Below are 14,945 nucleotides of genomic sequence, written 5' to 3'. Positions count from 1 at the left end.
TGATGCCACAGGATGATTTGACTGAAATAACAGGTGTGTCAAAGGTACTTTTGGCCTTGGCTCTGCCCATCTTGGATCCCTTTCCAAGTGTTCCTCTCTGGCTGTTGTGAAGACCCTCAGCAGAAGGACTGAGGACCACAGGCTTGGAGACCAGAGGAGAATAGAGTGAAGCCTCTTGGACACCTCCAAGACTGGGACTCCACTCCCAGGTGACAGGGGTCCTGGATTCGCCACTTGGCAATCCTCTGCAGGCTGTGCTTTTCTTTAGAGAAGCCGGAGAGCAGAAAAGTCAAGAGTGCCAGGACACCTGGGTTCAAATCCTAGTCCTGCCACTTGTTAGCTATTTGACCTTGGGCAAACTACGGAACAGTGCTGTGCCTCAGTTTCCTTATCTGTAAAATGGGAGTAATTCCAACCTCATAGGGTGGTTATGATGATCAAGTGAGTTAATTATTACTAAGAAACTTAGAACAGTGCTAGACACATAGTAAGTAGGCAATAAATTTAGCTATTATTATTTGCAAGAATGGAGAATCAGTTGAGTTGGTTTCTTGGTTTTTATGTGTGTGATATTAATTTTCTTTTTTCCCTGGGGAGAAGTGTCGAGGATCCTGGGCAGTCCTGTCTGCACTTGGAGATGTGAGTCTTCCAGAACTCTGAGACTCATCAAGTTTCTTGCGCCCACACAATGCAAATGTGATAGCAGAGAGGCTGGGGGCCATGCCAGGGCAGACCAACAACAGAAAGCCTGGGACTCCTGCTCTTTGGAAGCCCAAGAATAACTGAGATCAAATTCCCTCCAGCCTGGTATGATGAAGCCTCAGGCTCAAGGTAAATTTATCAATAACAACTAAATACATAAATATTCCTTCCACCCCAAATTCCTGCCCAGCACATGAGCATAAATCCTATCATCGATTACCGTGGAGAACGTGAATGCCCGGACTACTCATGTCTGTTCCATGTTCTGAATCCCCTTGGGAGATACCCTGTGTGGCATCTCGTTTGGTTCCAGCACGAAAGTGAGGAGAAGTACTCTAAGAAGAGGAACCTGTGGAAGTGTGGCAGGCAAGGCAGGAGGGCCCTCATCCTGAGAAAGGTCACAAGGAATTGCCACGGAGGGAACTGGATTGTTTGCGAGTCTGTGTTCCCACACGCGGCACCTGGAATGCACCTTGGGTAAGGCCTGCTGCCCCTCCTCCTTGTCCCACCTGTGCCCCTCCCCTCCCATAGTGTCCAGGCCAGCCTGTGTGGCTGTGATTGTGATGGGGTTCATCACCAGGCCAACTCTGAGCAGACCCCAGGGCCTCAGCCCACCCACGCCCATTTCCAGGAAGTCACCTCTGCTCAGGGCTAAGGAGTGCCCTTTGGCATTCCACTTGCTCTGGACTCCAGGGAGCCTCATGGTGATGCTCTCATGGCCACTCTGGTCCAACCCGTGGAAGAGCTCAGGAGCCTGACCATTTGCTGTAATGTCAGAACTACCTTATGATTGTGACTCTTAGAGCCTCTTGGTCAGCCTTCCCTCTACCGTCGGGCAGCATATGGGGCAGGAGGCTGTCAGTTCTCACCCTCCCTGTATCAACACCCATCCGCCATCAGTCCCCTTGTAGGGCCCTCCCTGTGTGACCCCATGGGAGTCACGTGACTTGCTTTGGCCAATGGACTGTTAGCAAGTGTGATGTGAGTAGAGGCTTGAAAAGTGCTGCTAAATGGAGGTTTGTTTATTCTGCTTCTCTGCCACGGCCATAAGCACACCCTCAACTGGTCTGCCAGTCAGTGTGCACATGAAACAGAGCTAGTGCCCCCAGTTGCCCCACTGAGGCCACCCCAGACCAGCCAACAGTCAGTGGATCCCCAGGCAGGTGAGTGAGCCCAGCCAGCACCAGGACAATTGCTCAGGCAAGCCTAGACTGAGTCACCAGCCCACAGACTTGCTAGATCAATAAATGCCTCTTGTTTTGTTTTGTTTTGTTTTGTTTTTTTATGCCTCTTGTTTTAAGCTGCTCAGTTTTGTGGCGATCTGTCACAGAGTGTCCTCGTGGCACTAGTAACTGAGACGCACACAAGGTGGGGCTCCTGTCAGCCTCATCAGAGAGGAGCTAGTGAGTGGCCAGTGCGGAGGGCCAGGAAGTGGGTGGCCCTTAAAATAAGGGTCTCTGGCAGCACCCAGGGCTGATCTTCACAAGCGATCATTCCTGAAGCGCACAGGAAGGGACAAAAAATGAGGCCAAGGCACAAGCACCAGCGGTTGTACTGAGCACCTGCTATGGGCAACTGGGTCCTGGGGCCACAGGCCCTTAGCGGTGGGTCAGACTCAGGCGGTGCTGCTTGAACTCGTCTCCCCAAGGTCCCAGGCTGGCTGTGGGGGTCGACAGGACAGCGTGCAATCCCTCCCTTCCCTCCTCGCCCCCGCAAATTGTGACTGCGTTCCCTTGCTGCCCTCCATCTCCAAAGCTGAGTCATGAGGCTTATGGTCCAAAGAAGGAGGAGCCTAGAACCTCCAGGTCTGTGTCTCAGCTGCCAGCACACTGTGCTGCGAGGGCTGCCTCGCCCAAGGGCACACCCCTTCCCAAGGACACACCCCTTCCCAAGGGCACACCCCTTCCCAAGGACATACACCTTCCCAAGGGCAGCCCCATGTCTAGCAACTGATCAATTTGGGTTATAAGCTTCAGTCCCCTCACCCGAACTTTGAACACCCCCAGCTCCAGAGCTCTGTGAGCCCTTGGTTGAGACCATCTTCTCCCTCTGCCCCATCCCACCCAGCCCCTTCCCTTCCTCCCACCAGGCTGACCCCCCAGAGGATACGCTGAAAAACTTCTGTGGGCCAGGCTCCACCCAGAGGCAGCTTCCCTGGGAACCCAATTGCAGAGGTTTTCAGGGGAGGGAGGGCCTTAGTTCCTGACTTAGGTGCCCCCTCAGTCCCCATAGAGTTGGCACAAAGCCAAGCAGATCTCCTGTGATTCCCAGGGCGGTCTCAGGACATCACCTGAAGGAAGCGAGGCAGAGCCCAGCCAGCAGGGAGAGCCCCGGCTCTGACCGAGCCAGAGCAGAGGGGACCCGAGGTCGCCAGGGCTCAGCAGAGGAAGCCTACAGAATCCCAGGTTCAGGACAGATGTCACCTGCCCAGGAGTGAGACATTTGTCTTTGCTACCAACTATAGGAAATACATAATCCATGCAATCTTCACCCACCTGAGGGGACTATATGTCAATTGCCCTGTCACCATAATAGGTGTGAGGGCTGTCACATCAGAGGAAGTAGGTCTGGAATGGAGGGTGCTATAGTCTGAATGCTTGTGTCCCCTGCAAAATTCGTATGTTGAAATCCTAATCCCCATTGTGATTGTGTTAGGAGGTTGGGGCATTTGGAAGGTGATTAAGTCAATCCAGTGCAACCCTTATGAATGGGATTAGTGCCCTTATATAAGAGACCTAGTGAGCTCTCTCATCCCTTCTGCCATGTGAGGACACACGCCGTCTTTGAGTCAGGATGAAGGCCCCTACCAGACACCAAACCTGCTGGCAACTTGATCTTGGACTTCCAGCCTCCAGAACTGTGAGAAATAAATTTCTGTTGTTTATAAGACACCCAGTCTACAGCAACTTGCTATAGCAGCCTGAAAAGACTAGACAGAGGGTAAGAAAGAGATCCTGGAGAAATTCTGTGAGGTCCCTGATGACTTGTCCATGCCTAGGAAGCCATCAGTTCAGATGCCGAGATTCAAAAACCTACTGTGTAGTAGAGGAGACAAGATTTAAACACACCAACTCTAATTCCATCTCTGGATACCCACTAGTACCAGGTACCAGGCTGGTTGCCAGCCAAACCTGCTCCAGGAGCACTTGGTGTAGCTATGACACAAACACATTGTAGCAGTGTGAGATGTTAGCACGTGGTATCTCAGCAGCTACACATCACTCCGTGGAAGAGAGTCCCATCGTTCCTTTCCCCTCACTGTGGGGGACCAGCAGCAGCCAGCTGTGCCCACCTCCTCAGGTCTGGGTCCCAGCTTCATGGGGTCCCTCAGTCCTGGGTTTTAATCACTCCACCCTGGCCTCTTCGTCCCCAGCCCTCTTCCTGCACTTGCTCCCCTATTGTGCTGCCTCAGTTTCCCCTTTTCCCTTTTCATGCACAGAATTAGCCATTCTTTATGGTAAACTCCCTCTGTTCAAAGAGCTGTGGGGTGTCTGCCTCCAGCTGGACCCCGAGTGACACAGCGAGGCCGGAGGCAGTGTGGTTGGAGAGCTGCCCTGCACCTGGGCCTCACGTACACTCGAACTTCACCCCCGGGAGCCCCATCTTTGCCCAGGCTCTCAGGCGGCCCACAGAGTGAACCCCCTCGCTCAAGGCCACACAGCTGCAAGCGCGCCCACTGCCCGGTGCTGCCCGTTAAGGAGGAGAGGCCCAGACCCATTCCTGAGGGAAGGCGGGGACTCAAGACTCCAGAGTTGAGTTGAGTGGCTGCCGCGTTTGGGAGCATCTTCTTCAATCTCTGAGGACATGGAGCTGGGAATAAATTAAAGGAGGGCTGAGGCCTTGAAATTCTTGGCTGGGTTTGGGGCAGGGAGGGCAGTCTGTCCTGTGCCTCCAGGGCCCTGCCCTTGCTGCACAGGTCAGCTCCGGCCCCTTCACACTCAGCACACGCCCCCCCAGGTGCCTGGCTCAGGTCGATGGCAGGAGCCGGCAAGGCTGTGGGCTGGACACTGCAGACACCTGCTCGGTGGAGGCCACAGAACGTTCTTACATTTCAATCCACCCTGCAAATTAGGAACATGTTTACTTGCATAATACCACTTTATTATGTCTACACACAGTTAAACCACAGCCCATGGGTTCACCGAACACACAGAAATGTTGTGAAAGGACTGGCCGTTTCTGGGCTTTTCCATGAGGATTAATTGGCAGCTTGCTCATTGCCTTTGTCATCTGCTAGCATTCGCCAGCAGGCAGGCCCCTTCTCTCAGTCATTGAAGGTTTAAGAAAAGCTCAGCAGGGGGAAACTTAAACTTGAGGAAAAAATTCTAGTGGACACTGTGGTCACTCACCCAGCTTCCACCACCCTCCCTCTGTCTCAAGAACCCGACTGTGTGTTATGGTCACCCCAGTCCTCTGTCTTGGTGGAGGCCCCAGGACAAACCCCCAGGGGCTTTGTCCTCATTTGGGTGTCCCCCAAAACAGACTCACAACAGGGACTTGGTTGTGGGTGATCCCAGGAAGCACGGGGTGGAGGTGGAGGGGGCCTGAACAGTGCATGGATGAGGGCTTTCCCCTGCCGCCAACAGGTTCACCCAACCAGGACCTCAGAGAGACACAGGGAACAGGTTTCCAGTGGGCGTTTAGCCACAAGCCCCTGTCTTCCTGAGATAAGAGGCCCCTGGGGGCATGAACTCCCCTGGCACTTCTGGACTGTGCCTGCAGGTAAGGGAGCAACTTCCCAAGGTGGCCAGGAAGAGAAGAGAAGCTAGCCAGTAGGTGTCTCCTGCCAGGCAGGAGAGCTGGCTGGGCATCGCAGTCTCTGCTCTATACTCAATCACTGAAGCCTCGATTTCCTTATCTGTAAAATGGGGCTAGGGGTACTCACATGGCAGGGTCAATGTGAGAAGCAATAACAAATGTTCTCCTGGCATGCAGTAGGGTCTCTATAAGTGCTGGTTCTGTAAGTGGCGGCTCCTTCAATTAGGAACCCCTCTGACTCATTAGCCTGCCAGACGCTGTGTGTGACTCTGGGTTCTGCTTCCTCTTCTGCCACGTGGGGCTCAAGGCACATCCAACACACAGAGCAGGCCTGCCGCCTGAGGTATCCCTGTCCTGAGGTATCCCAGCCAGGCTGGGCCGGGTACCATCTGCTCAGACTCAGCAGCCGGGGCCCAGGCTGATCTGCGGAGTCACTGCCACCCACCTGTGTCCCCAGGCCATGAAATTGGCCCTCTGGCCCATGCAGTCACCTGCTCCCAGCTGCAGGAGGCCCAGAGCCTGACCTTTCCCTGGAAACGTCATTTTCCGTTCTGCTGCATTGTTGGCTGGGCCTGAAACACTTCTCTGGGGGAGACGGGGAGTATTGTTCCAAGGCTTGTCATTGTTTCAGGATCAGGTTGCCTGAGCCTCAAGAATCCGACAGAAACCAGAACCTCCTCTGAGTCACCAACACCCACAGTGAGGCCTTGAATGGAGAGTGGGGGCCAGGGTGGAGGGCGGTGGCTCCTTTGTCTCCTTTTGGGCTCAGAATTCTTCAGCAGTGCCTTCCTCGCCTACAACTGAGCTTGGGTTTTGTAGCTCAGGCCAAGTGCCAAATTGGCATGATGGTCTGGCCCCCAGCCTGGGCCTTGCTCTGCCTGGGCCAAGTCGGAGGGGAAGGTGGCAGCACCTCTCAGGCAGGGAGAATGCCACCTGCCCCCCAGGAGGAAGGAGGTTTCCGGGCCCTGGGTTAATGCTGCAAGGCCCACAGAAGTCCTTTTAGAACTGTGTGGCCTGGGCATGAAGACAGAGGACCCAGGACCCCAGGACCCACTGCTGCTCCATTCTTGAGCTCCTTCCCAGGCTACTCCTACTGGAGCTTCCAACGCCCCCACTAGGGAGCAGGGAAAGAGGCTCTGGCTTCAAGCCAAGGTCCCCAGGAGTAGGTCCTCCTGTCCTGGCTCTGCCTGTCCCTTGGCCTTTCCCTCAGTGCAGCCTGTTAGCACCTCAGCAGAATCTGACTTGTCACAACCCTGCTTCATCGTCACCTACATTGCTTAAGCACCTAATGTATACCCAGGGCTGTTCCCATGAAACGGAGCAGGTGGAAGAGCTTTTTGGTCACAGCACCAGCATCTGAAATGCATTTACAGTTTGAGACACATTCTTTTGATCCTCTTGGCCAACTCTGGGTGCACAGAATCTATGAAGTGTCCCATTTTCCAGATAAGGAAGGAGAAGCTTGTGTGAAGTCATGGCATTGTGCGTCAGAATCTAGCTGTTTTGAAGCCGACATCTCTTTCATGATGCTGAGTGGCCTCCCTCTTTTTGAGAGGAGTTTATTGCTGAGTTTTGGAGGCAAGGTGGACCGGGTAAGAACTCTCTTGAGCCATCAAAGCCAGCCAATAATCATGCAACTGTAATCATAGCCACCCTTCTGGAGGACCACTTTGGGGAGGGTCTCGGTCGCAGGGCCCAGAGAGCAGCAGGTGCAGCTGAGAGGATGGCAGCCAGCAGAGCCACTCGGAAGGGACAGCAGAGACAGGGCAGCACCGTGGACAGTGCAGATGTGCCAGAGGGTCGCATTCTGCAGCAGATCAGGCTGGGGTGTGGTGAAGGCTCAAGAGTGTGGTCTGAGTGAAGGGTAACAACGCCACAGTGGATTTTGACCTGGGAAATGGGCTCTGCACGCATTCAGTCTGGAGTAGCTTAGGGAGATGGCAGAGGGGAAGGGTCTCAAGTTAGCGCAACTGGGTTGGCTGTATGGAAGGTGACAAGAGCCTAGAAACTGCATTTTAAAATGTAGAGTCAAACAGGTAATTCAGTAACAAGTGTGACACATCTGACTTGTAGTCACCATGACTTATTCTGCATAACAAAGGTCCCCACGGACCTCAGACTGTATTTTTCTCCTCCTGTACCTTCAGAGAACGGACCTTACCCTCATCAGTGGTGGCTCCTCACTCCCACTATCCTCGGTCAGCAAGTCTGGCAGGACCCCACGTGCTCTCACCCTGCACTGACCGATGAGGACGGCCCCCACCTGCCCTCTTAGGCTGTCCTGGGGTCTCTCCTCCCGGACTCCTCTCTGGCTGGGGTGTTGGCTGGTGGTAATTTTTGCTCTGTGAATTGTAGATAAAGCTACTTTCTGTAGCTTCAACTTCGCTCTTCTGTGCCCTTCCCTCTTCCCTCTACTTACCACTGGGGCTTCTTTCTCTGATCAAACTCTGCTCCCTGGAAGGGTCAGAGAGAAGTCATTTATTCTCCTTTGCGGCCAATGTCTCAGCTTGGTCATCATTGTACCCTCAGCTGGTGAACATAGCACCTGGCATATAGTAGGTGCTCAGTAAGTTAGAAGAAGAAAAAAATATTTTTTGACTGAAAGGATGGTTGGATGGATGGGTGGGCGGGTGGGTGGATTGGTGGGTAGATGGGTGAATACATGAATGAGTGGATGTGGATGTGTAAAGGCTCTCCTGGGCAGAAAATCAACTGATAAAGTCCACTTGGATTGGAGACAGGTGGAGAGAGGGACCTGTTGGCTGTTTCACTTGCACCCCCCTGGGTATAACTCTTTGGGCTCTCTGGGTTGTGAGTGGTAGGAAAATAAGTTGCTTAAGGTGACCAGAGCACTCACAGCCCCAGGAAGTAATGTGTGGTCTGGGGCAGGGTGACTCCAGGTGAGGCTGAGCAGTGCGCAGCAATCTCAGTGGGACCTGAGTGTGGAAGGCTACTGGAAAGCAAAGCCTCAGACATCACTTTGCAGGGGCCCAAATCCTCCAGGATGGAACAGCGGTCAGCACCTCCCTGTCCTAGCTGCTGATACCAGACGCCTTCCATCTCCTGGGACCCCATTTTTATCCTCTGATCATCTCCCTGTTGAGGACTAGACTGGAGCAAGATGGTTTCCAGAGCAACTTTGCTGTCCACTGATAATGTGTATAATTTGAGGTCTTTAGAGAACTTTACTCTATGTGTGTGTATATATATAGAACATTGTATACATTGTATATATCCATATATAATTTGTATATATTTATATGCACGTGTCATATATATATATATATATATATATATATATATATATATATATACACAACTTTTTTTAAGAATAAGAAAGTGCATTAATTTCTGGAGATCTGAGTACATGCTTAGAAGCTCAAAAGTGAATGTCTGAAATTCACAGTGGTGGTGCAGCCAGGGGGCTTGGAGTAGGCCTGGCCTTGAGCTCCATAAACATATCATGATGTGGCTGTTGCATGGCTGTGGTGGCAGGAGGGGGTGCGCAATTGAGGAGGGGGTTTCCTGGAGCCTGAGCACCAGAGCAGGCCGATGGCAGTCATCAGTGCTGTTGACCACCCAGTGACTGGACACCCAGTGGGACTGCTTTCCCGGCCCCACAGTGCTCAGGCAGGGCCATGGGACTGGTTCTGACCAATGAGCAGAACTGACCTGTGACACTCTCAGGCTGGAGCATCTGGTGTGAGACCTTCCAGAGGTCTCCCTGAAACAGAAGCTGGCAAGTTCAAGAAAATGGCTGCCCCGTCCACCTGGTCCTGGAGAGCAAGGATGCTCAGCCCCTCAACCAACTCACGACGCACATGTGCCACGAGCAAGAAAGCAGCCTTTGTTGCTATTGGCCACTGAGATTTGGTGGGTATTTGCTACTAGTGCATAACCTAGCCTATCGTGGCAGGTTCAAGGTCCAAGTACTCTCAGTAATCTAGAAAAAATCACCTGCTTTTCCTTCCAGCCATGACCAGGACATGCTTGTTCTCAGGTTCTTCGTGGGTCTGACCTAAGTTTCCCGGCCAGTTCTTTCAGCAACGCCAGGCACAGCCTGGGCCCCAATTTGGAAAGCCCCACAACCACTCACTGCAGGGTCTAGCCCCAGCTGTAACAGTTCTCGCTTATGGGGCTATGATTTCAAGCCAGGCTGAGGAATTGCAGTGAACAAGTGACCTCCAGGGAAGGCTTCCCCTGGAAGTGTGGGCCCCACTTGGCATAAAAAGCTGTTTTCACACTTGCCTTATTTTTTGCTGTGAGCTGATGATCTCCTCTGGATGTGAAGCAGTCAAGGAGAAATCCCTCTCCCCAGGAAGGCATGTGTTAAGCAGGGAGCTGAGAGGTGCGTGTATAACCTTGCAGGCCAGGCCCTGTCTCCTCGTCTATCTGAGCCCCATGTGCGCGCCCCGCACACCCTGTGTGGACGGGCCCTAAGTGCCCACGGGCTGGGTAGGCCATGAAATGAGCATCCCTCAGTTCCCGGCCAGCAGCAGGCTGATGGGGAGGTGGTTTTTAACAGCCTCCTGCTTATTGATTTCTGTGTAGTGAGGTCAACTTCAGCCACTCTCCTGTGGAAAGAGGCTGGAAACCAATGCTGTTTTGTCCCCATCTATTTCCTGCAGGCTTTCGGCAGTGTGACCAGCTACCTGCTGGCTGTGACCTTGGGCACATCACCTCGCCCAGGTCTTGGTTGCTCCCACATCCCTGTCACCTGGCGATGACATGTACTGAAAGCCTACTAAGGGCCAGGCACTTCCTCAGTGACCAATACACGGTCATGCCTACCATCCTCGCCCAGCTCCCTTATCCATTCCTGTTTTTTCAAATGAGGACACTGAGGCACAAAGAGGTTAAGTAACGTAACTGAGGTCACAGAGCTGGTGGCTTTGGTGCTCAGTTCAGTGCCCACCTCTGGGCAGGCTCAGGACCTAACCGCTTAGCCGAGCATTGCCCAGACCCTTTAGTGGGGGGACCGCTGTTTCCTGCTTTTCATGCCTGTGCCAGTTTTGCCCTTGGCCTTTATTATCACAGACCCCCCCGCCAGCTCGCATCTTGTTCCCTAATGGGGAACAGCACAAAGGGCTGGGGACTTGCTGTGCACACAGTGATGCAGACACCTGACGCGCCAGCCTTCCTGCGGGGTTCAGGACCTCACCTGGGGGTGGGCAGGAGCTGCCAAGGGAAGGCTGTAGCTGCAGGTGACAGAGCATGGGTGGGAAGGCCTGTTGGCCCACCTGAGGAAGCAGGGGACCAGACAGGCACAGCAGCTGAAGACAAGGCTGGACTTTCTCCAGTGGCCACCCCGGCACCCCATACAGAACCCCAGAACTGACCTGACCCCAAACAGGGGCTCCCTGGGATTAGTGACCACCAGTGGGTGCCACTCCCTGTCCCCCAGCTAGTGCTGGGAGACAGGGGTTCTGGCCCTCCAGTGGCCTGGATCAAGCTGGGTGACAAACTAGGGAGGAGCCAGGCCCTCCTGGGAGAGGTCAGGGAGGGTCTGTGGCCTGGTGGGTGGGGGGATGAGGTAGAGGAGCGGCCGTGGGAGGCCCTGGACCCGCCTTGGGACCCAGCCAGGTGAGTGGTGCCCTGCCCAGGACAGTGCGTGTGGGAAGGGGGGCCCTGCCTGGCTCGTGGGGGTCCTTCTCTCTTTCCCCTGGAGCCACCATATAGGCTAAGGATGGGACACAACCAAGGATTCTGGAAACATTGGTTTGGCACAGGGTGGGCTCCTCACTCAAGACAGGTCCCTCCAGGGTCTCTTCACTTGGAAGTGGACCAGGGGCTGTAACAGGGAGGGTACCCAATAAGTGGCAGCTGCCTGGCAGAGGGTGAAGAAGTTGGGGGGCACAGGTCTCTGCCATGCTCTGCCGTTCCTACCCCACAGGAAGGAGCCACAGTTTCAGGGTGCTGATTGAGGCTGCCTGCCCTGCAGTCAGATTCCTGGGCTTTGCCTCTGCCCGCTCAGCACTCACTCCGGGTCCCAAGTGCTGCGTGCATCCCCCGAGCCCGGCTGACTGCCGCTCTGTCTGCTGGGCGCTCCTTCTCCCAGCTCGTAGAGCCTCAACTCATGGGCATTCCCATGTGGGGAGGGGTGGCCCCCTCGTGCATGAGCCCAGGACATGAAAAGGCCATCAAGGCAAGGAAGGGGCACCAAAGACAGAGGTCATCTCGGCCACACTCATGCCTGGAGCTGGTTTGTGTCCCGTGGTTGGCGGGGTGGGGGGGGCGGGGGGGGGCCCACACAGAGGCTGGAAGCTGGCTGGGGAGCCCAGAGGGACATGTACCAGGCACAGAGACACTCTGGTCAGTCCCCCCTTCTCAGGGGGCCATGGCCAGCAGGACATTGCTGCCCCTCCCAGCTGCTAAGTGGAGAACAGTGAGAGGAATCAGAGGCTGGGATGGGCGAGAGGATCACTGAACGCAGGTCTGACTCTGGGGAAAGCAAGTGAACCTGTATTTGAGAAATCACCTTGACCTGAGAGGGTGGAAGAGCCCAGCCCAGTGTGGGTGCTCGGCCTTCAGGAAACCATGCCCCTCACCCCCTGGAAGCTACTTCTACAGCTTCCTGGTTTGGTTCCTCTCAGTCTGCTCCCACCTCCGTCCTGGGTTAAACCTGACTCAGGGCAGAGGCTGCAAGAGGCCGCACGCAGGGCAGGTCCTGACAAGGAGGGGAAGCCCCCCTTGTGGGACAGCATGGCTGGGGAAGAGGCTCCTTTGCCTCATGATGGCCAGATTGAACCCCTAGGATTTCAGTTGAAATGGAAAATTTGGAACATCAGAGCTGTTGTGGCTCAATCTGTCTCTCCCCCACGAGCAGGACGTGCTGGGGCTCCACCTGGCTCCTCGCTGGGCTCTGGGGGGTTCTTGGTAACATCTCCAGGGCAGGGACTCCACAGAGTCGTCAGGAAGATGGCTATGCACGGCCACTCCCCGTGGCTGGAGGGGGCAGGAGCCCGTGAGAGTCTCCATCTTCCTTCCCCTAGAACAGGCAGAGAACCAGGAAGGTGCACCATTGCCGAGGGGACAGCCCCCCAGATGCTGGGGAACACTAAATAACACACAGATTCAAAGCACCCAGCCCAGAGCTGATCTCCTATCCCTGCCGCTGCTAGCATCCTGATGACCAGTTAGCCAGCCTGGGGACAGCCTGACCACCGCCCCTCCTCCATACTCCACAGAAGCCAGCATGCAGACCCCAGTGGCCAAGTAAGGGAAGAACGAGACTGTCACAAAGGGTTCATGTTTTTGTCACACACTCAGAAATTACAGCTTTTCAATTTTTAAAAGAACTTATACCTTTGGCTTACAAAGAATCCATCCTCTAAAAGTCCACGTGGGATCCCTGGATGGCCTCCTGGGCACCCTATTTAAAATAGCAACCCCCCCAACCCCACCCCCACACACCTGCCTGGGTTCACTAACTCTCTCTCTGCTTTATTTTGCTCTATGTCTTCATTGCCAGAAATACACTTTGTATTTTACTTATTTATCTTCTTCAGCATCTCTCCCCACCCCCACTAGCAAGAGAACAGAAACATCAGGAGGGAGTCATGTGGTCTCTTTTGTTTACTCTATATCCTCAGAACCTAAACTGTGCCTGGAATGCCACAGACACTCAATAAATACTTCTGGAAAGAATTTGTCAGAAGGATCCATTTCTCAGGAGAGGGTGACACTTTCTCACCAGGGAGGGAAGGGGGAACCCCAGGGTCCCCATCTCTCCTAGAGCCCTCCTGGCAGCATCTGCCCTGGGTTAGAATCGAGTGTACCCCCTTCATGGTCTTCACCGAAACCTGGGAGTCCCCGGGCTTGAACCCCCAGTTCAGCTCAGGTGCAGGCATGGGTGGGGGAACCTGCTCCTCGTGCCTGGCCAGTCCTGGCTCCCCACCTCCCACTGTGCTCTTCCTGGCACCTTTGTCCTCACACCAAGGCCTGCAGATTACCATCAGACACACGAAGTCTCCAGTCCTGCACTGGACCTGGAGAACCAGAGTCTACATTTTAGCAAAATCCCGGGGTCATTCAAGTTCTGGTTCCAGTGTGAGAAGCGCTGGTGACCTGCTCACAGATGCCCCCTTCTCCCAGGCTAAGGGAAATGCTTTGCTGAAACCATCTTGATTTCTTTTTTTCTCTGCAGCTACTGAAACAGGCCCTGTGGCTGAGGGGGACGGGACTTAGCGTTACTGCGCAGAAACGGTGAAGGGCAAACCCAGCAATTAGCCGCAGAGAGTGGGGAGGAGAGGCAGGCAGGATGGAAAGCCAGGGAAACAGCAACCATAATTGCAGGGTGTGCCAGCTGCGGGGACGTGTCGGGGGAGGCGGCAGTAAGACAGCAGCCACCTATGTGTCGGGGGATGACAGGGGCGGAGCCCGGGGACAGGGACGCAGAGAACGTGCGAACCCAGCAGCCCAGGGGCCTCCTTGGGGCTGGATCCAGCCCTCCCCATGTTGGCCCAGGCCTGCCGGGCCTTTGTCTCCACTAGGCCCCACCCTCCGTGGATGACACCCAGGGGCCGCTGCTCCAGGTACCTGCAGAGGCCTGCACAAGGGAGCGGGAGCGTCAGGCTTCCTGCTAGAAGCTCTATTTGCCACATTTGAATTGGTTCCAGAGAGGTCTAGGCCGTCAGATTGATGATCAAGCTGGGGCACCCAGCACCCCGCGGCTCCATGGAGGGTCGTGGAGGCAGCCACCAGGGCAAGGTGGAGGCCAACCTGGCAGGCTTCCTGCCCCGTGCCCAATCCCCCTTCCCGCACACCCCAACTTCAGCCAGGCAGCTCTGCTCTTGTCTCTTTTATATATTGGAATTCTGAATGAAAGTTCACTGAATTCTTGCTGCTTTAAAAAAAGAGAGAGAAGAAAAATGGATAAATCCTGCATACTGTCTCGTTTTACAGGTAAGTGGTACGCCCAAAGCGACTCGGTAAGAGGTATGTTCTGTTCTTCTTCCCAGACTTCAGGGCCTCAGAGAAGTGGAGCCCACGTTTAGTCTCCTTGTGCAGATGACCAGAGCCTGCTGTTTCCATTGCCTAAAAGAAGAGGAAGCTGACTTTCAGGACTGTTAAATCCCCCAAAGACATGCATAGGTTAGAGGGTGACCCGGGCTTGGCGCCCAGATCTACAGGGAGCATTAGGGCACAGAAGCGCCTCAGGGCCACTTAAAGCCTGAGTGACGTCACCCCACCCCCTCCCAGGCTCCTCTGGCTCTCTTGATTCAGATTTGCTCTGTCCACTGTCCATCAGTTGTTGTGGTAGGCAGGCACTGCGCTGGGCACTGGACCAGATGCTGCCCTCCTGGGGCTGAGAGCCCCACAGGGTAACCATACAGGAACGATAGCAGATTTGATTTCACCTTTGATCAGTGCTTCCAAGGAAAAGGGAACCAGTTGGGGCCAGTAGGGACTTACAGTCTGTAGCTCAGGCTGCCCCCGCTTCCTGCCCCCACCTGGGACCCCTCTGCCATCTCAAGCTGATAAAA

The sequence above is a fragment of the Grampus griseus genome (genome assembly GCF_964374135.1).
Source record: "Grampus griseus genome assembly, chromosome: 2".
NCBI lineage: Eukaryota > Metazoa > Chordata > Mammalia > Artiodactyla > Delphinidae > Grampus > Grampus griseus.
Note: the sequence above shows the minus strand (reverse complement) of the source record.